Source organism: Eubalaena glacialis, chromosome 10 (genome assembly GCF_028564815.1).
Source record: "Eubalaena glacialis isolate mEubGla1 chromosome 10, mEubGla1.1.hap2.+ XY, whole genome shotgun sequence".
Lineage (NCBI taxonomy): Eukaryota > Metazoa > Chordata > Mammalia > Artiodactyla > Balaenidae > Eubalaena > Eubalaena glacialis.
In genome coordinates, this window is record NC_083725.1 from 25,637,466 (window position 1) to 25,660,517 (window position 23,052).

General features: G+C 37.9%; 1 non-coding gene across 1 annotated transcript; it reads right to left on the bottom strand.

Moving 5' to 3' along the window:
• Window positions 1–15,454: 15,454 nt before the first annotated feature.
• TRNAW-CCA (transfer RNA tryptophan (anticodon CCA)) lies at window positions 15,455–15,527 on the bottom strand. The gene has a single exon. It is a non-coding gene; the product is annotated as a tRNA-Trp (tRNA).
• Window positions 15,528–23,052: the final 7,525 nt, after the last annotated feature.

Below are 23,052 nucleotides of genomic sequence, written 5' to 3' on the forward strand. Positions count from 1 at the left end.
GTAAGTAGAATTGAAACATTTATCTTTTCTTTCTACCTGATTCCTTCAGAAATTGGAAACTCTTAGGTTTCTGGGAACAGCAGCCTTATCAGATGAATAAAAAATGCTACCTCCTAGCAGCTGCAGGAATCGCAAGATATTTTGGGGACCTCAAGCAGAGGAATCCACCAAAATCTATAGATTTCACAGGTGGAATCTGATGGCAAGCCCTTGGTGTGGCTTTCCTGGTCTTGAGAGACTTTTTAAAAATGCAATTTGAGATTCCTTATAAAAAGGTCCAGCACAGCCAATTTATTTTTTTAAAATTTTATTGAAGTATAGTTGATTTACAATGTCATGTTTAATTTCTGCCGTATAGCAAAGTGACTCAGTTATACACATTATATATATATATATTTTAATTTATTTATTCATTTTCATATTCTTTTCCTTTTTGGTTTATCACAGGATATTGAATATAGTTCCCTGTGCTATACAGCAGGACCTTGCTGTTTATCCACCCTGTATATAATAGTTTACAGCTGCTAATCCCAAACTCCCAATCCTTTCCCTCCCCTTCCCCTTGGCAACCACAGGTCTGTTCTCTATATCTGTAAGTCTTCTTTTTGTTTGTTTTGTTTCGTACATATGTTCATTTGTGTCATACTTTAGAGTCCACATATAAATGATATTATACATTATTTGTCTTTCTCTTTCTGACTTACTTTGCTTAGTATGATAATCTCTAGGTCCATCTATGTTGCTGCAAATGGCATTATTTCATTCTTTTTTATGGCTGAGTAATATTCCATTGTATATATATATACCACATTTTCCTTATCCATTCATCTGTCGATGGACATTTAGGTTGTTTCCATGTCTTGGCCATTGTGAATAGTGCTGCTATGAACATAGGGGTGCATGTATCTTTTTGAATTATAGTTTTGTCAGGGTATATGCCCAGGAGTGGAATTGCTGGATCGTATGGCAACTTTATTTTTAGTTTTTTGAGGAACCTCTATACTGTTTTGCATAGTGGTTGCACCAATTTACATTGCCACCAACAGTGTAAGAAGGTTCCCTTTTCTCCACACTCTCTCCAGCATTTATTATTTGTAGATTTTTTAATGATGGCCATTCTGACTGGTGTGAGGTGGTACCTCATTGTTGCTTTGATTTGCATTTCTCTAATAATTAGTGATGGTGAGTGAGTATCTTTTCATGCAGTGCAACCAATTTAAAAGAGCCTGTAGGATCAACTTATGTAAATAATCAGACCAAGTTTATTGAAGTCTGGCATATTTTTCAAACGAATTAGTCTTTTTTTTAAAAGATTTTAACAAATGTACTTTCATTTACTTATTTATTTATTTATGGCTGTGTTGGGTCTTCGTTGCTGCAAGCGTGCTTTCCCTAGTTGCGGCGAGCGGGGGCTACTCTGTAGTGCACAGGCTTCTCTTAGTGGTGGCTTCTCTTGTTGCAGAGCACAGGCTCTAGGCATGGGGGCTTCAGTAGTTGTGGCTCGTGGGCTCTAGAGAGCAGGCTCAGTAGTTGTGGTGCATAGGCTTAGTTGCTCTGTGGTATGTGGGATCTTCCCAGACCAGGGCTTGAACCTGTGTCCTCTGCATTGGCAGGTGGATTCTTAACCACTGTGCCATCAGGGAAGTCCACAAATTAGTCTTAATTTGGCCATATTTGGTAGAAATGAGGGTATTTTAGAGAGAAAAAAATGAACGTTTCAGTGGACATTAAGTTCTACTGTTGCTGTCTTTGAGGTTTTTTGTATTTACTGCCTAAGACTCACTTCCCAGTTGGCTCCTCATTACTACGTTACATTGTTGTAAAGTTTAACTGAATTATTAAAAGGCAATTCTAAGTTTGTTTCTAAAGCTTATCACAGCAATCTATCTTTGGATGAATATCAGATGTCGCATGACCTGCAGATAGATTATGCATACTGGAAAACATATCAGATAAAGAACTCTGTAGAGACATTGGAAGGAGCCATATCAGGCCTCCTCTCCTGAACTGCAACTCCTTTTTCTGACACCCAACTTCAACTAACTAAGACCAACACTACCAGACAAGGACATCTGAAATAGACAGCTGACACAAGATCCTAGATCAGGCCTATACACTAATTACTTTGATAATTGCTCACACTTTTGCTTATGAACCAAATGTATTTCTTCCTTGGAAGAAATCATAGGTGAGTTTCAAAAATCAATCCAGTTGGACTTCCCTGGTGGCAGAGTGGTTAAGAATCCGCCTACCAATGCAGGGCACATGGGTTTGAGCCCTGGTCCAGGAAGATCCCACATGCCACGGAGCACCTAAGCCTGTGCACCACAACTACTGAGCCTGCGCTCTAGAGCCCACAAGCCACAACTACTGAGCCCACGTGCTGCAACTACTGAAGCCCACGCGCCTAGAGCCTGTGCTTTGCAACAAGAGAAGCCACCACAATGAGAAGCCCACGCACCACAACAAAGAGTAGCCCCCGCTCACCACAGCTAGAGAAAGCCCACATGCAGCAACAAAGACCCATCCCAGCCAAATATAAATAAATAAATAAATAAATAAAATATTAAAAAAAAAATCAATCCAGTTGCTGGGTTTGTGGCCAATTGCCTACATCCAGCACCCTGTGTTCCCAGGTAGTCTCCCATACAGGTACTAATCAGGCACGATTCTGTTTGGCCTCCAAGATCAGATGAGATGGACCACATACAGTACTCCTGGGTTACTGGTTACTGGTGGATTTCTCTTCTTCAAGGCTCTAATTGGATTGCCCTTAGAGATTTTATTTTAGAAGAAAGAAACTCTAGTACTCTGTAAGATACTGCTGCCACCAATATCACTAAGTGAGACCCTCTTACCTGGCCAGTTAATGGCACCTGTTCTGAATCTGGCCATAAATACTCCTTTTCACTAGATGTTAAATATTGGGTGGCTCTTAACAGGACCCAGGACTTATGGAACAAATTTTGGCCTTGGCTCTCCCCAGGTTGGTTAGGAAATGAACAATTGGTTCCCCTTGGTCTCAAGGTCACCTAGGGGTAGGCCTGCCAATCTGACTTTAATGTAAACGCACTGGGTTTCATTAGTTTTCCAATGCTATGATCATTTGGCCATGATATTTTTTTCCTTCACTTGGAAGAGAAGATATTATTACTCACATAGAAGCTTTAACAAAATGTACTCAGCCAGCTTTGAATGACAGTAATTAAGTTATCAGCTTGCTCAGTTTGGAAGTCTCCATGATGAAAAAGTGATCTTACAGAATCACATGGCCCTTGATATTCTATTTCCCAAGGGGAAACTTGTGCTATAATCCATGCTGAATGTTGGGTTTTATACCTGATATATCTTCTGATGTAACTCATCTTATGACACATATGAAGAGTCAATTTCCACTGTAAATGATCCTCTTCCCAGTTTAGGGGAAATACTAGAAAATTGGTTTGTTTTAGGAGGATCTTGGCTTAAACCTTTATTAGTGACATTGTTACTCTTACTGGCAATTTTGATTACTGTTTGTGTAACTTATAAAGTTATAGATTCTTGCCTTACACACTGTATATCACCTACTCCTACCAAGACAATATCTAAACAGCTTGAAACTATTGATCACATCTGTAGTTCTCTATACATCAATGAACATGCACAATGCACATGCAAGGTAAAATTAGCATAAGTCCTATTGGACAACTTGGAATTGACTGCTAGTCCTTACCAAACATCTTATTGGTACAACCCCCTGAAAGGAAAGAAAGCACTGGGCTATTAAGACCTGACATTGAGGAACATGATGGACGCAGGGCAGGTAAGCAACCACCGTGGCATCAAGGGACCAAATATTTGGTCTCCTACTGCTTTCTTTCAAAAGATTAATGATCAAAAGGTGGAAATTGATGAAATAAAATCCATATTTTATGGCAAGACAAGAAAAATTTAAACATAATATTTTCTCTGGCCATTTGGGCCTCTGCCCTCCCCTTTAGTGTGTATTAACTAGACCTCCTTAGGAGATAACATTCCTTCTTAATCTTGTAAAAGGTCATGATGATCCACTATTTGATAACTCCTTAGGATGTAACCTTCGTTTTCAATCTTGTAAGAGGGTCATGATGACCCACTATTCACCTTGTATGTGCTGATCTGGATTGTGTAAACTGTCAGGATGTCATTTGACATATAACTGTTTGTCTCAAAAACATATATAACTGTGCTTTGACCTCTAAGGGTAGAACAATCCTCAGAGCTTTCTGAAAGACTGTCTCCTGGATTATAATCCTCTAGTTAGCTTGAATAAAATTTCCCATTTCTTTCTTAGAGCGACTATTGATTAATTTTTGTCAACACGGATTACTAGAATCTGTTTTTACCCACAAAACACTTTTGACTCCAAATATGTGGATTTTCCACATTAACAATCAATTCTCCCACTCTCCAGACACCATCTGGGTGTTCTATAGCTCAGTTCAACACTGATACTAACTATCTGGAGTGAGCACAGACTTCACAGGTTAAGGGATCAGTCCCCCAAGAAACTTTCCACTTCAGATGCCAATTGCAAGTCTGGGCCTCGCATACTTCTGCATAGTCAGCTACAAAGTCAGGGGATTCCCATGACCCCTCCTTAGGTGTGATAGTTTACCAGAAGGGCTCACAGGACTCAGGAAAATAGTTATTTACTATTATCAATTTATTATAAAGGATATATTATATATATTATAAAGGATATAATAAATAAAATTTATTAGAAAAGGGTAAAGGACTATCAAGAACAGCCAAATGGAGGAGATGCATAGGGCAAGATGTGGGAGGTGGGTGGGTGGGCACAGAGCTTCCATGCTCTGTCTGGGAGCACCACCCTCCCAGCATTCCTTGTGTTCACCAAACTGGAAACTCTGTGAACCTCATTGTTTAGTGTTTTTATGAAGGTTCCATTATGTAGGCATGGTCGATTCATTCATTGGCCATTCATGATTAACTAAACTTCCAGCTTCTTTCTCCTCCCAAGAGGTCAGGGGGTGGAGCTGAAAGTTCCAACTCTCTAGCCACATGGCTGGTTTCTCTGGCGACAAGACTGTATCTTCTGAGAGTCATCACATTAGCATAAACTCTGATATGGTTGAAAGGGGCTTATTATGAATGACAAAAATGTTTCTCTAACCCCTATCACTCAGGAAATTCCAAGCCTTTTAGGAACTCTGCCAAGAACTGGGGATGAAGAACAAATATGTATTTCTTATATCACAATAACACAGAGGTATTATTAAGATGCTATGAACATTTTTGTATATGTCATTGATGAAAATATGTATTAATTTTCTCATGGGTATACACCTGTGAGTGGGATATTAGGGTCATGTGGTATGCATATGTTCAGCTTTAGCTGGTATACAGTTTTCTAAAGTGGTCATACTTATTTATATTACCACCAGGAGTGTATGAGAGTTCCAGTAGTTATATAGCTTCATCAATATTTGGCATTGTCATTTTAAGAATTTAGAAGTTCTGTTGGGTGTATAGTGGTGAAACTGTGCAACTCAGATTGGGACTTGAATGCACACACTGGGACTCGAACCCAGCCAAAACCCAGATTGGGACATGAACCCACGGTCTTTTAATTGAGATCACACACCTGGTCTCAGAACATAATTAAGCTCAGGTTCTTGATGTCTCATCGCAGAAAGAATTCAGCGAGAGACAAAGTGATAAGGAAGAAGTGGATTTATTTAGAGAGAAACACTCTCCACAGACAGAGTGTGGACCATCTCAGAAGGCAAGAGGTCCCGAAATATGGGGTGGTTAATTTTTATTGGCTGGGTAATTTCATAGGCTAATGAGCATGAGGATTATTCCAAGTATTTTGGGCGAAGGGGTGAGATTTCCAGGAATTGGGCCACAGCCCATTTTTTGATCTTTGATAGTCAGCTTTGGAACTGTCATGGCACTGGTGGGTGTGACACTTCTTAGCTTATGCTAATATATTACAATGAAGCATATAATTAAGCTCAAGGTCCACTGAAAGTCAAATATTCGCCATCTTGGACCTAGTTGGTTCTAACCAGTTTTTGTCATGTCCTATGGCTATGTCATTCTTTTAAAGGTTGTGCCCTGCCCCCTTCCTTTCTGTTTCATTGGAATGTCATTGCATTTCCTTGATGACTAATAATGGTGAGTATCTTATAGTTATTGGCTATTTGGATATCCTATTTTGTGAAGTGCCTGTAAAAATATTTTGCCCACTTTTTGTTTGGTTTGTCTTTTTCTTCTTGATTTGTAGGAGTTTTTTTATGTATTGTGGATTTGAGTCTTTTGTCAGATATATATGTATTATAAATATCTTCTCCCAGTCTGTCACTACTTTTTTTCTTAAATTATTTTAATGATTCAAAACTTTTATATTATAGATTAAATAAATGCAGAATTACATTTCAGGCATGTTGTCAATTAGATACTGTGAATGACCCTCCAAACTAAACAAATAAAACATAAAGAATACAAAATCATTTAAAATCCATTGCTAACTGATTTGTTAGGTAGTTAGTCAGATATGAGTGGGTCTCCACCCCATCCTGGATGGGGTCATCTTTCCCTCCCCCACCTAATTACACAGGTAATTAGAGAATGCCCAGAGGTCTTCCCTCTTCTAGTCAAGGACCACCACTAAGTTTCCAGCCTTATCAGGACCAAGCAAGATAAAACCACCAGCACAGGTTGGCACAGGTGCACCAAGACCTAAAAGGTGACTCAAAGTAACCCGGGGTTCATTATGCTGTATTTGGAATAAATTGGCATTGCATTTTTTGCCTCCCCCTCACCCCCATGGGTTTTGCTTGGGTGCTTATGGATATGCACCTGCACACTAGGAGAAAAGTTATATAACCTAAAGCTGTCAATCGACTTCTCAGTCAAATGACACAGGACACAGGGAGGGACCACCCCTCTAAACAACCCAACCCTACCCCCGTTGCGGGGCTGCTTCTGGTTTCCAGACAGCCCTTTCTCATTTCTTTCTTGGGAGTGTACTTTTGCTTTGCTTAATAAAACTCTTGCTACTTAAAGCACTATTCACAATAGCCAAAATGTGGAAACAAACTAAATGTCCACTGACAGATGAATGGATAATGAAGATGTATATATATACAATGGAATACTACTCAGCCATAAAAAAGAATGAAATAATGCCATTTGCAGCAACATGGATGCACCTAGAGATTATCATACTAAGGGAAATAAGTGAAAAAGAGAAAGACCAATACCATATGATATGGAATCTAAAATATGGCACAAATGAACCTATCTACAAAAGAGAAACAGACTCACAGACATAGAGAACAAACTTGTGGTTGCCAAGGGGGAGAGGGGTGGGGGAGGGAAAGACTGGGAGTTTGGGATTAACAGATGCAAACTTATATAGGATAGATAAACAACAAGGTCCTACTGTATAGCACAGGGAACTATATTCAATATCCTGTGATAAACCATAATGGAAAAGAATATTAAAAAAAAGAATGTCTATACGTGTATAACTGAGTCACTTTGCTGTAAAGCAGAGATTGGCACAACACTGTAAATCAACTATACTTCAATTAAATTTTTTAAAAATCCATTGCTGAGCTAGTAGGAAAGTAACAACTCTGCAGAGAACTCCAAATGAAGTGAACTCAGATATCCTGGGAACTAATAATGTGCTAAAGCCAGTTTTTGCCCTGAAGGTTTCTGCTAACTCTTAAAGAATGTGAGCCTCTGCTTTGAAGACTTCTTGGTGCTACTTCTTTAAGTGTAAAAGTTAAAGTTCAGGGCATGCTTAAGGTGAGGGTCTCTGAAACGAAAATCAAAATGGAGTCAGTATTGCTTAAGAGAGGTCTCTAAAATGGAACCAGGAAGCCATTAAGGAAGTGGACTTATGCACTGCACATCTCAGTTTGGATGGAATCTGACATTTTGACCTGATGAAGTCATCCAGAGCACCTGCCAGAAACTCAAGATACTTATTGGACACTTACACTAATATAACTTGTAATAGTTTACCTATTTATCAAACCCCTACTCTAAAACAGCTCCTAATTTCTTAAGGACAAATATTTTCTAGCTTGCATCAGCGTCAATCACAGCTCTTGTCAGGCAACTTTTAACAACGCTGTTGCTTTTTATCTTTTTTTTTTTTTTTGGCTATGCGGGTTTGTGGGATTTCAGTTTCCCCACCAGGGTTCGATACGTGCCCCCTGCAGTGGAAGCTCAGAGCCCTAACCACTGGACTGCCAGGGAATTCCCATGGCTTTTTATCTTTTTAAGCTTCTGACTCTTTCTCTTCCTTGGAGCAGTAATTCAGGGTTACCTGAATCTGTGTCTCTCAAATTGCAATTCTTCTTTATTTTTAAATATTTATTTATTTATTTGGTTGTTGTGGGTCTTAGTTGTGGCACGTGGGCTCCTTAGTTGTGGCATGTGAACTCTTAGTTGTGGCATGCATGTGGGATCTAGTTCCCCGCCCAGAGATTGAACCTGGGCCCCCTGCATTGGGAGCACAATGTCTTAATCACTGCACCACCAGGGAAGTCCTTCAAATTGCAATTCTTTTTTTTTGTTTGTTTGGTTTTTTTCTGGGGATTTTTTTTTTTATTCAAACAGAAAGTCACAAAAATTATAATCATCCTCATCAGTTCACTCAGTCCCATGTAATTAATTTTTTTTCATCTTGATCTTTTGTTAGCACTTTTATGAATTCATCAGTTTTCCATTAGAGTTCTGAAAATGGTTATTCATTCATTTCAGCAGTATAGTCAGTTACCAGAAACCTGTACTTGTCAGAGTCTTTTCCATGCAAATTGCAATTCTTAAGACCCCAAATAACTCTTTTTTTTTTTTTAAGATTTTGTTTTTGTGATGAGGACCATTTTTAAAGTCTTTATTGAATTTGTTACAGTATTGCTTCTGTTTTATGTTTTAGTTTTTTTGGCCACAAGGCGTGTGGGATCTTAGATCTCTGACCAGGGATCAAACCCACACCCCCTGCATTGGTAGACAAAGTCTTAACCACTGGACCGCCAGAGAAGTCACTAAACTCTTCTTATTTGCAGCCTCCTGTATTATTTATTTTTGTTGACAGGACCCAGTCATAAACCTTCTGAGTAAAGCTGGAGGCTCAGAGACCTATATTTGAAGTGTAAATGTGAATAAAAAATAAATCTCATTATGCAGAAGCGATCAGCAAAGAGAGCTGCCTGTTTGAATCTTGGTGGAGATGAAAAATAGCCTTCAAAGATTCATAACACAAGCTAGCCAATATGAGTTTTGCAATTCGAATTCATGCTACCTGTGTGTAACTCAAAAAACCTCCAGTGTGGAATTTAATTTAAAATGGTCCTAGTTTGGTAGCTCCCCCAGGTAGAAGTAACTCATCTTCGAGGGAATTCAGCTCTAATCTAGATATCAAAATATTCACAGATAGGGACTTCCCTGGTGGCGCAGTGGATAAGACTCCATGCTCCCAATGCAGGGGGCCTGGGTTTGATACCTGGTCAGGGAACTAGATCTCACATGCATGCCACAACTAAGAGTTCACATGTCACAACTAAGGAGCCGGCTAGTCACAACTAAGGAGCCCACCTGCCACAACTAAGACCCGGTGCAACCAAATAAATAAATATTTTTAAAAATTCACAGATAATATTCTGAAGACTAGAACAGCTCAAAAGATATCAGGCACCATTAATGAGAAATAATAGAAGCAATGAACAGCAGACATTCACCTATAAAAATTCCAGCTTTGGGGATTTTAAGACAGAATGTAAAATAACTTTTTTTAATGTGTTTTTAAAAAATGAGTGAAGCTTGAATATATGAGGAGGAAACAAATAGATTTGCATAATAACCTCTAGAAATAATTGAAATGAAAATCTCAAAATTGGTTTAAACCACAATCAGATGCAATTAAAAAGAGAATTAACATTCTTGAAGATAGATTTGAAGTAATTATACAGAATAAATTCAGAGACAAGGATATGGAAAATATGAAAGAAATGAAGAGATACGGAGGAGGGAATAAGAAAGTCTGATCTACATTTAGAAGGAGTTTCTGAAGAAGATAATAAATAGGGAAAGGGCATTATCCAAAGAGATAATGCAGAAAAAAAATTAATTATTAAAAGGTATTTTCAGGTCCAGGAAGCCCAACAAAGCCAAACAAATCCCAAGCAAAATAATCTACATCTAGATACATCATAGTGAAATGCACAACCCCAGGGAAAAAGAAAAGGTAGTAAAGAGTAACAAGAAAAAAATCAGATCACCTATAAAGAAAAGGTAAATTAGATGGTTGGCTGGCTCTCAATTGCAACAGTGAAGACAGGAAAATATATTCAAAGTGGTGAGAGAAAATATTAGTCAATTTAAACTCCCATACCCATCAAAACTATCTTAAAAACAAAGAGGGTAAAATAAAGTTATTTTCAGACAAGCAATAATAGAGAGATTTTATCATCAAAGCCACCCTCTAAAGGAAGTTCTAAAGATATAACTCAAGTAGAAAGAAAATAAATTCTTGATGGAAGATCTGGCCACATAATTTTGGTGTCTCAGTGAAGGATTCTGAAAATGCAGAGCTCCTTGTTAAAAAATTAAGGATTTCAAGATGGTAACAGCAGAACATGAAATCAAGCATGGGACCCTTCTGAGCAGTGGGCCCTATGTGACTGCACATGTCACAGACCCATGAATATGAGGCTAATCAATGAGTCTGTGAAACAATAATAAATTTATCTACTTGTGAGGGAGAAAAAGCAAGCTAGAATTAAATTACTAGACAATATCATATAAATTGGAGGAGTTATTAGAGTACTCTAATTTTCTTGTATTTTTTGGGAAGAGGATAAAAACTGATTAATTTTAAACATTGTTAACTTTGCAAGTTAGAATAGCTAGGACAACCATAAAAGAATAAGCATAGAGTATATAACTTCCAAATAAGTAGAGGAGAAAAAACATAGCCAATCCAAAAGAAGGCAAGAAAGAGGAAAAAAAAAGTGTCTTATGACACTTTGAGACAAGTTGAAACCACATAATAATTTGGTCTGAATAAATCCAAATATTCTGGTAATCACTCTATATGTAAATAGACTAAACTCCAATGAAATGACAAAGATTGTCAGATTGAAAAACAAAACAAAACCAAAACAAAACAATATATATGTTATTTCAAGAGATGTATAAACATCATTATTATGCAGACATATTGAAAAGCAAAAAATGGAAAAAAATGCCAGGCCAGTACTAACCAAAAGGAAGCTGGAGAGACTATATTAGTATCATGAAAAACTGACTTTAATACAAAAAGTTATTACTATAGATAAAGAGTACCATGTCATAATGATAAAATATTTAACTCACTAGAGATATATAACAATTTAAAATTACTACGTATCTGGTAACAAAAATTAAAAACATCCAAAGCAAAGATTGGCAAACCTACAAGGAGAAACTGACAAAGCTCCCATTATAGAGGGATTGTTTAATGCACTGGTTCAAATTTTAGTATACATACATCAGAAACCATGGAAGCCTTGTTAAAACACAGATTGCTGGGCCCACCTCTAGAGTTCCTGATTCAGTAGGCTGAGGGTAAAGTCTGAGAATTTCCACTTCTAAAAAGTTATCAAGTGTTGCTGATGTTTCTGGTTTAGGAACCACATTTTGAGAGTCACTGGTTTAACAAATGTTTCAATAATTGATAGATCAAACAGACAAAAAATCAGTAGGAGATGCAATATTTGAAGAGCACCATTAATGTTTGTTTGGTCTAATAGACATATTAGAACATTAGAGAATACACATTATTTTACACATTATTTTAAACACACATGAAACATTTATGAAAACTGACTATGTAATAGGTCTTAAAGCTAGTCTTGGCAAATTTCAAAGTTTTGGTAACCTATAGGCTACATTATCATTAATTAAGCAATTAAATTAAGACTCAGTTACAGAAAAATAACTTTAAAATAGCTTATTATGCTTGGAAATCAAGGAATGTTTTAACTCATAGAAGAAATAGAAGAAATCATAATGGAAGCTGGAAAACACTTAGAATTGAATGATAGCAAAACTATCATCAACTTGTGAGATTCAGCTCAAAATTAATGGGCTTAGCATACAACTTAAGGAGTCAGGGATAAAGAAGAATAAACCCAAAAAATGTAGAAGGAAAAAACAATATAGATTGGAACAAAAGTTAATGAAATAGAAAATAAATATAAAACAGGGAGGCTTTAAAAATGTTTCCCTGAGGAAGGAACCCCTGAGCTGAGTTTTGAAGTATAAGAAGGCACTAGCTAGCCTAAGCAGATATTGAGGGTTATTCTAGACAAAGACAAAGCATGTGCAAAGGCATAGCCATGCAAAACGGCATGGTATGTTTCATGAACTCCAAGTAACCTGGTATGGCTAAAGGAATGGGTGCTGAGAATCAGTGCAGGAGAGTGAAGAAAGAAAAAGGTAGTGAGAGGGGAACTGAGATTAATACATTAAAATTTGTAGAAGATATGTATGAAGAGATTAAAAAAACTTTCTGGAGGGGGTTACCTGAATGCTTTATGGTTTAACCTCTTTGTTGAGCTCTAACATGATTATCAAGGCACTTATGGGGCTATTCCTACTACAAGGGCAAGACTCGCTTTGTGGGCAGGGGAACACTAACTTAAATAAACAAGACAATTTTAGCTAATTTCTGAATTAGTTTGCTTGGGTTGCCATAACAAGGTACCATACTAGGTGGCTTAAATAACAGAAATTTATTTTTTCACAGTTCTGGAGGCTGCAAGTACAAATTCAAGGTGTCAGCAGGGTTGGTTTCTTCTGAGGCCTCTCTCCTTGGCTTGAGGATGGCCATCTTCTCCCTGTATCCTCACATTGTCTTCCTTCTGTAACTGTCTATGTCCTAATTTCCTTCTTAAAAGGTCACCAGTCATATTGGATTAGGGCCTACCCTAATTACTTTGTTTTATTATCTTTGAAAGATCTTACCTCCAAATATAGTCACATTCTGAGGTACTAGGCATTAGGACTTCCACCACATGAATTTTGGTGGGACACAATTCAGCCCCAAACACTCTCCACTCTGCCCACCCCCAAATTCATGTCCTCACATGCAAAATATATTTGCCCTATCCCAACAGCTTCAAAAGTCTTAACCCATTCCAGCATCAACTCTAAGTCCAAAAATCTCATCTAAATATTATCTTAATAATGTGTGGGTGAGATTTGGGGTATGACTCATCCTGAGGCAAAATTCCTCTCTAGTTGTGAACCTGTAAAACTGAACAAGTGTAGAGAGGGTGGGAGGGAGACGCAAGAGGGAGGAGATATGGGGATGTATGTATATGTATAGCTGATTCACTTTGTTTTACAGCAGAAACTAACACACCATTGCAAAGCAATTATACTCCAATAAAGATGTTAAAAAAAAAAACCAAACTGAACAAGTGGTGGGCAGGCATAGGACAGACATTCTCCATTCCAAAAGGAATAAACTGGAGAGAAAAAAGGCATCACAAGTAAGTACCAGCAAATCAAAAACTAGCAGGGGAAAATTCCATTATACTTTAAGGCTTGAGAATAATCCTCTTTGGCTTGATGCTTTGTTCTTTGGGCCAACCAAGGTGGCCCTGCCTTCCTGGTTTACCAGGGTGATGGCCCTGCCTTCTTGATCCTGTTTGACTTTAACGTATAAATTTTGGGGAAACACAATTCAGCCCATAAAAAATTTCTATGGTAAAAATATAATCAATCAATTTGATAGAGAGAGACTGGGAGACAATGGATTAATTTATGTCAGGGAAGGCTTGTCTGAATATGTGACATTGGACCTGAGACTATGGTGAGATAATCCAATAATCTGGAGGCAGATTTTTCCAGGCAGAGGAAATAAGACAGGCTTGGAATTTGAGAAATAGAAAGAAGAGTACCATGTGCAAGTTGAAGAGACAGGCCAGGAGTATTGTAAACCAGAGTGAGGAGCCTAAACTTTATTCTAAATATAACAGGCAGCATTGGAGGCTTGTAAGCAGGAGAGTGGCCTTATTTCATAGGCATTTTGGCATTAACTGTACAGAAGCAAGAATAGAATATGTAAGAAGATATGGGAGTCTACTGCAGTGGTCTAGACTAGAGATTTTAGTGGTTTGGCCTTCAGTGGTGGACATAGAGAAAAATGAGTGAATTTAAGATATATCTTGGAAATGGAAAAAGACTGGCTATTGGATTGAATGGGGAGGATAAGAGAAAAGGAGGATTCTTAGCTTGGGAACTGATTGAGGTTCTCTATACTGGGATGGGAGTGAATGGGAAAAGAGTAGGAAATGGGGAAACAAAGAGTTTTGTTTGGGCCACGTTTGAGATGTCTTTAAGATTTCCTCATGGAAATGTCAAGTAAGCAGTTAGATATATGAATCTGGAGCTTTGGGGATGCCTGTACTGGAGTTAAAAATTTGGGAGTTGTCAGCCTAAGGATGGTATTTAAAACCATGGAACTAAACGATAAGGTATAGATATAGTTAATTACATACTTTAAATTTCTTCAGATGATTTTTTGATTCCCTTATTTAAAAAAATTTTTTTTTGTTCAACCCCATGTCTGTTTCCTTTTCACTGATGCTTAACTAATTATTTCAGAGGTTGGACTATCTCAGGAAAAAAGATTCAGACAATAGCATCTGGAAGAGGTGAAAGGAAGAGAAATATTTGGGGACTGTGGGCAGGAAAGAGTGGGAGCTGACTCGGACTAAGGAATAATACAGGAAAAACTCATTTCCCAGAATACCTTCTCCTTTAATAGATAATAAGCTTCTTTAGGGTTGTGTACAAGTCTTCTTTATTAAATTGTAGACAATTTGAGAGCAAGAACCAAGTCTTATTTATTATTACATTTTCCCTGCCACCTAGCACAGGGTCCTAAACATAGTAGGTATTACAAAAATGTTTGTGGAAGGAAGGAAGGAAGGATAGAAGGAAGGGTAAAAGTATCTTTCATATCTTGAATATCACTGATCATATCTAGAACCGTGGTCTGCACATAATTTGCATTCAGCTAATATTGGTTGATTGATTTGCAATATGTCCTATAATAACATAATGGTAATAAAGTTAATTCTTCAAACAAAGTTGCCACCTAAGCACACAGTATTATTGATTCACTCTGCTTAACAACAAATAATTGACATTTTCATTTTTGGTACCTTGTATACTTTTAGTAATTCAAATCAAAGACAGGTTGCCAGTAAGATTCTTAGAACACCTCTGAGAGAGAAAATAAGGAGGCTTAGCTGATGGAAGACAGCTATTTGTCTTTGTAAGCCTCAACTGTAGTGGCAATAGTATATATTTAGTAGACCCTACAAACAAGATCTTTTACTTTTTAAAAATTTTGTAATATTTTGGTCTTGCTGTGTGGCCTGTGGGATCTTAGTTCCCCGACCAGGGATCGAACCTGGGCCCCCTGCATTGGAAGCATGGAATCTTAACCACTGGACCATCAGGGAAGTCCCAAGATCTTTTAAAATAAGGGTTTTCTCCCAGCTTTACTGAGATATAATTGACAAATAAGTTTGTATGAGTAAAGCATACAGTGCGATGATTTGATATATGTATATATTCTGAAATGACTGCCACATTAAGGTTAGTTAACACATCCATCATCTCACATAGTTACCATTTTTTGTGTGTGGTGAGAACATTTAAGGTCTACTCTCTTAGCAGATTTTAAGCTTACAATAAAGTATTGGTAACTGTTGTCACCTTGCTGTACATTATATCCCCAGAACTTATTCATCTTATAACTGAAAGTTTGTACTCTTTGACCAACGTCTCCCCATTTCCCCCAGCACCTGGTAACAACCATTCTACTCTGTTTCTATGAGTTAGTTCAACTTTTTTATATTTCACATAGTGGAATTATTTTAAGACCATGCAAAGTTTGTCCTTCTCTGTCTGACTTACTTCACTTATCATAATGCCCTCGAATTTCATTCATGTTGTTGCAAATGGCAGTATTTCTTTTTATGGCTGAATAATATTCCATTGTATTAAAATAAGGCTTTTAAAATATGGGCTTTGAGATGAACTTAAATACAGATTACACTTGGAAAGTTCCCATTTACTTTTCATAAAAATGACTTCAGGAATTGGGGGGATCAAGATGGCATAGTAGGAGGTCATGGAGCTCACCTCCCCCCCACAAACACAGCAAAAATACATCTACATGTGTAACAATTCTCATGGAAAACTAACTGGAAAAACTGACAGAACTCCTATACAACCAAAGCTGCAGGAAAGATCTCCACATAATTGGATAGGATGAAAAAAAAAAGGCATCAGGGTGGACCTGCGCCCCTGGGAGGGATCTGTAAGGAAGAGAAGGTCCACACAGGGGGACCCTCATTCTGGGAAGTGAGCAGGTCAACCCACAATCTGGGCATCCCAGTCCTGGGGTCTTGCTTGCAAGGCCTCTTGCCTGCTGGGAAATCTGCTGAGAGAGACAGAAGGGCTGGAGAAGCCTGGTTTTTATTTGTGAGGAGTGCACACATGCTGGCTTGCTAACAATCAGGGCAGAAAGAGCCTTGCACTGGCAGCTGCTGCTTTGCTGCACTTATCAATTCCAAGGCACAACACTCTGGCCCTGCTCTCTCCACACCCCAGCCTGGCACGAGATCTGGGCAAAGATTTGGTCTAGCTATGTGGAGACATACTAGGGCACCTGAGGTGTGATCCAGGTGAACCTTGGAGCCCATTGTCAGCATGTGCACAAGGTGGTGGGAGGGGCTGCAGTGAACATCTTCAGTGTGTGCACAGGGCAGTACCACAAGAGGGCACAGTGGCTAAGCTCTGCATCTTGGACAGACAGGCCCTGGGCAGGAGTACTCAATGGTTTGTTTTCCAGTGAGGGCACTTAGGCCCTGCGCACTCCATACCACAGCTTACACTAGATCTGGAGCAGACAAGTCCTGGGAGAAGTCTGCCACAGAGGCAGCCCAGATCTCGGGGCAGCATAGCCACCTTAATCCCTGCAATCACAATGCCCTGACCCCCAACCCCAGCCTACTCCACACCATAGCCTTGCACTAGATCTGGGATGAACACAAGAGAAAAAGAGATGCAACCTTGGGCTGCTTCTGAGTGGAACCACAGATGCCTACACAGGCGGCACATAGGTCCTCTGTGATCACATGGGCTTCACTTCCTTCAGCAATCACATCCTTTGTGGCAGGTCTTGCACTCAAGGGCAATGGAGCCTGATAGAACCTGAGCCTTAGGGCTTCTACTCCAAAAACTGGGGAGCAGACCTTGCCCCTGACAGGGCTGTGATAGCAACAGAGCACAGAGGAAGCCCTGCCTCATTCCTGCACAGGATTTAAATCCCCTAACACCAACCACACCCATTCTGCATGGCATCCATAACAAAACCAGCCCTCACACCAAAAATACTGGACACACACAGTCTACATAGGGGGGCTCCCACATAAAAACACCCCTTCAAGACCAGAGTAGATAACTGGTTCTCTTAAATTCAGAGACAGAAAAAGTTAAGTAAAATGAAAAGGCAGAGGAACTACTCCCAATTAAAAGAATAAGAGAAATCTCCTGAAAAAACAATGAATGAAACAGACCTCACCATTCTACTAGACCCTGAGTTCAAAAATAAGGTAAAAAAAATTCTAAATGAATTTAAAAGATTTTCAATGGAAATGCAGATCACTTTAACAAGGAATTAGAAACCAAAAAAATGAACCAATCAAAAACAGACAATTCAATTGTCATGATAAAAACCAATATAGAAGCAATAAGTAGCAAACTAAATGACACTGGAGAACTAATAAGTGATCTGGAAGACAGAATAATGGAAATCACCCAATCCAAACAGTACACAGAAAGACAAAGAAAAAAAAAAAGAAAAAGAAGAAAGTAACATACAAGATCTATAGGATAACATAAAGCATTCCAACCTATGCATAATAGGGGCTTCAGAAGGAAAAGAGAGAGAGAAGGGGATTGAAAATGTATTTGAAGAAATTATAGCTGAAAACTACCCAAACTTAAAGAAGAAGGAAACAGATATCCAGGTATAGGAAGCACAGAGGGCCCCAAAACAGATGCACCTAAACAGACTCACACTGAGACATATCATGATTAAAATGTCAAAAGTTAAAGATAGAGAGGATTATAAAGGTAGCAAGAGAAAAACAAAGAGTCAGTTACAAGGGAACCCCCATAAGGCTATCAGCTGATTCCTCTGCAGGAAATTTGTAGGCCAGGAGGGAGTGGCATGATATATTTAAAGTCCTGAAAGAGAAAAACCTGCAACCTAGGGTACTCTACCCAACAAGATTATCATTTAGAATAGAAAGAGAAAGAAAGAATTTCTCAGAGAAGCAAAAACTAAAAGAATTCAGCAATGCTTAACCTACCCCAAAAGAAATATTGAAGGGTCTTCTCTAAATAGAAAAGAAGCAAGCGTCTATAGGAAAGGGGAAATCACAATAGGAAAGGCAAACATATAAAAGGTTGAAAATCACTTAAATAAGCCAGAACATAGATTAAAAAACAACTTTAAAAATTGTAAAATGACTTTTAACTACAATTAATAGTAAAATGATAAGCATGAATGTTTAAAATAGGACATCAAAGTCACAAAATGTGGGAGAAAGGAATATAAAAATGTAGATCATTTAGTCTGTGTTTTAACTTGAATGACTTTCAGTTTAAAGAAAATAGATATAGTTATGGGTCAACATACTTGAACTCCATGGTAAGCACAAATAGAAAACATACAATACATTCACAAAAAACAAAAAGGAAAGAACTCAAGCATACTACAAAAGAAAATCATCAAACCACAAAAGGAAAAACAACAACAAGGAGAACAACAAAAGAGAACTACAAAAACAACTGGAAAACAAGGATTAAAATAGCAATAAGTACGTACCTATCAATAATTACTTTAAATGTCAATGGACTAAATGCTCCAATCAAAAGACACAGAGTGGCAGATTAGATAATAAAACAAGAAACTATGATATGCTGACTACAAGAGACTCACTTCAGGGCAAAATACACAAACTGAAAGTAAGGGGATGGAAAAAGATATTTCATGCAAATGGAAATGGCAAGAGAGTGGGGGTAGCAATACACATATCAGACAAAATAGACTTTAAAACCAAGGCCATAAAAAAAGACAAAGAAGGGCATTATCTAATGATAAAGGGATCAATACAAGAAGAGGATATTACACTCATTAACATATATGTACCCAATATAGGAGCACCTAACTATATAAAGCAAATACTAACAGACATACAGGAAGAAATTGACCATAACACAATAATAGCAGGAGACTTTAACACCTTACTGACATCAATGGAGAGATCATAAAGCAACAGAGATCCTAAATGACACAATTGACCAGTGGGACTTAATGTATATCTACAAGACCCTACATCCAAAACAAAAAACAAAAAAAAATACAGATTCTTTTCAAGTATGCATGGAACCTTCTCTAGGATAGAGCACATACTAGGTCACAAAACAAATCTCAACAAATTTAAAAGGATAGAAATTATTTCAAGCATTTTCTCTGAAGATAACTGTATGAAACTAGAAATTAACCACAGAAAGAAAACTGGGAATAGAATAAACACATGGATAGTAAACAACATGCTACTACCAATGGGTCAATGATGAAATCAAAGAAGAAATCAGAAAATACCTTGAGACAAATGAAAATGAAAACACAACCTTATAAAACTTATGGGAGGCAGCAAAAGCAATTCTAAGAGGGAAGTTCATAGTGATACAGGCCTGCCTGAAGAAACAAGAAAAATATCAAACAAACAACCTAACTTACCACCTAAAAGAATTAGAAAAAGAACAAACAAAACCCAGTCATCAGAAGGAAAGAAATAATAAAGATCAGAGAGACAATAAATAAATTAAAAAACAATAGAAAATAGCAGTAAAAACAAGAACTGGTTATTTGAAAAGATAAATGAAATCAACAAACCTCTAGCTAAGCTCACCAAGAAGAAAAGAGAGGTGACCCAAAAAGAAAAACAAAAACAAAATAAGAAATGAAAGAGGAGAAATAACAACTGATGCCACAGAAATACAAAAAATAATGAGAGAATACTATGCACAGTTATATGCCAACAAATAGGACTACCTACAAGAAATAGACAAATTTCTAGAAACATACGGCCTGCCAAAATTGAGTCAAGAAGAAACAGATAATTTGAACAGACTGATCACTAGCAGTGAAATAGAGTCTGTAATAAAAAACTCCCTGCAAACAAAAGTCCAGGACTGGACAGCTTCACTGGGGAATTGTACCAAACATAAAAAGAAAAAGTTATACCTATCCTTCTTCAACTATTCCAAAAATTGAAGAGGAGGGAATGCTCCCAAATTCATTCTGTGAAATCACTATCACCTTGATACCAAAACCACACAAAGGCACTACAAAAAATATAAATTACAGGTCAATATCCTTGATGAATACAGATGAAAAAGTCCTTAGCAAAATAGTAGCAAATCAAATCCAACAATACTTAAAAAGATCATACACCATGATCAATTTGGATTCATTCCAGGGATGCAAGAATGGTTTGGCATAAGCAAATCAATCAATGTGATACACCACATTAGCAAAAGGAAAGACATAAACCACAAGATCATCTCAATAGATGCAAAAAAAAAAGCACTGGACAAAATTCAACATCCATTCATGATAAAAACTCTCACCAAAATGGGCATAGAGGGGACGTATCTCAACATAATAAAAGCCACTTATGGCAAACCCACAGCCAACATAATCCTCAATGGTGAAAAGCTGAAAGCCTTCCTGCTAAATTCAGGAACAAGACAAGGGTGCCCAACTAACTACCTCTATTCAACATAGTATTAGAAGTCCTAGCCACAGCAATCAGACAAGAAAAACAAATAAATAGTATACAGATTGGAAGGGAAGAGATAAAAATGTCACTATTTGAAGACGACATGATACTTCACATAGAGAACCCTAAAGTCTCCACACAAAAACAGTTAGAACTAATAAATAAATTCAGCAAGATAGTGGGACACTAGATTAATATACAGAACTCTGCTGCATTTCTTTACACTAATAACAAAATATCAGAAAGAGAAAGTAAAAAAAACAATCCTTTTTAGAATTGTGTCCAAAAACAAAACCAAAACCAAAACAAAACAAAACCAAGGAATAAACTTAACCAAGGAGATGAAAGACCTATACACTGAAAACTATAAAACATTGATCATGGAAATTGAAGATGATTCAGAGGAATGGAAAGATATCCCATGCTCTTGGATTGGAAGAATTAACATTGTTAAAATGGCTATACTACTCAAAGCAATCTGCATATTTAATGCAATCCCTATCAAAATACCCAGGATAATTTTCACAGAACTGGAACAAATAATCCTAAAATTTATATGGAATCACAAAAGGGCCAGAATTGCCAAAGCAATCCTGAGGAAAAACAACAAAGTTGGAGGCATAACAGGTCCAGACTTCAGACTATATTACAAAGCTCCAGTAATCAAAACAGCATGATATTGGGACTTCCCTGGTGGCACAGTTGTTAAGAATCCGCCTGCTAATGCAGGGGACATGGGTTCAAGCCCTGGTCCAGGAAGGTCCCACTTGCCATGGAGCAACTAAGCTCTCATGCCATAACTACTGGAGCCCGTGTGCCTAGAGCTGTGCTCTGCCACAACTACTGAGTCCACGTGCCACAACTACTGAAACCCACGTGCCGAGAGCCTGTGCTCTGCAACCAGAGAAGCCACCATGATGAGAAGCCCATGCACCACAACGAAGAGTAGCCCCTGCTCGCCTCAACTAGAGAAAGCCCATGCGCAGCAACGAACACACAACGCAGCCAAAAATAAATTAAAAAAAAAAAAAAAGATTCCACATGCTGCAACGAAGATCCCGCGTGCCGAAACTAAGACTCGATGCAGCCAAATAAATAAATAAATATTTAAAAAATATGCCTCATAAAAGAACATAACACAAAATCATAAACACTTAGAAGTATAATCTTATGTTTTTTGATTGATGACAATCTTAATATGACACTTAAATATCCATAATGGCTTTTATTATATAATATGTTGTGTTTGGTGAGATTTAAAAGAATGTTTATTTACAATTATTTTTATATACAGGGGAGAAAAGTTAGTGGGAAAGAGGCTCACGCATGCTTGTCAGTTAAATCATAGAGGCAGCCGGGTGACCCTGATTTCAGAGCCAGTCAGTTATTATTCTGAAGATCTTGGGCAAGTTACTTAATCTTTCTGAGCTTTAGGTTACTCATCTTAAAAAACAGTGCTAATAAGCTAACCAGTGCGAATAAGCCTAGCATTTTGGAAAACATTTGTGGCAGACTATATTTTCCAAAGATGGCTGCAACAATAGCTCCCATTCCAAGCACTCACGTTCATGTGATTTTGACACGTCTCCCATCAAGAGGTGGGAGTTTCCCTGGTGATCCAGTGGTTAAGACTCCGCGGTTCCAATGCAGGGGGTGCGGCTTCGATCCCTGGATGGGGAATAAGATCCCACATGCCCCACGCCGCGGCCAAAAGATAATAATAATAATAATAATAAAAAGAGGTGGGGGTTTTCTTATTTGAGTTGCCTTAACAAATTACCATTGACTGTATGCCTTAAATAACAAACATTTATTTTTCACAGTTCTGGAAGCTGGAAGTCCAAGATCCGGGTGCCATCATGGTTGGGTTCTGGTGAGAGCCCTCTTCTGGGTTGCAGACTGCTAACTTCTCACTGTGTCCTCACATAGCAGAAAAAGAGCAAGCCAGCTCTTTGTCTTCCATGAGGACCTAATTACCTCCCAAAGGCCCCACTTCCAAATACCATCACATTGGGAATTAGATTTCAACATATGAATTTTGGAGGAACACAAACATTCAGTCCATAACAGGGTCTAAATTCACTCCCCTTGTATCTGGATGGATTTGTAATTATGGTGAAGA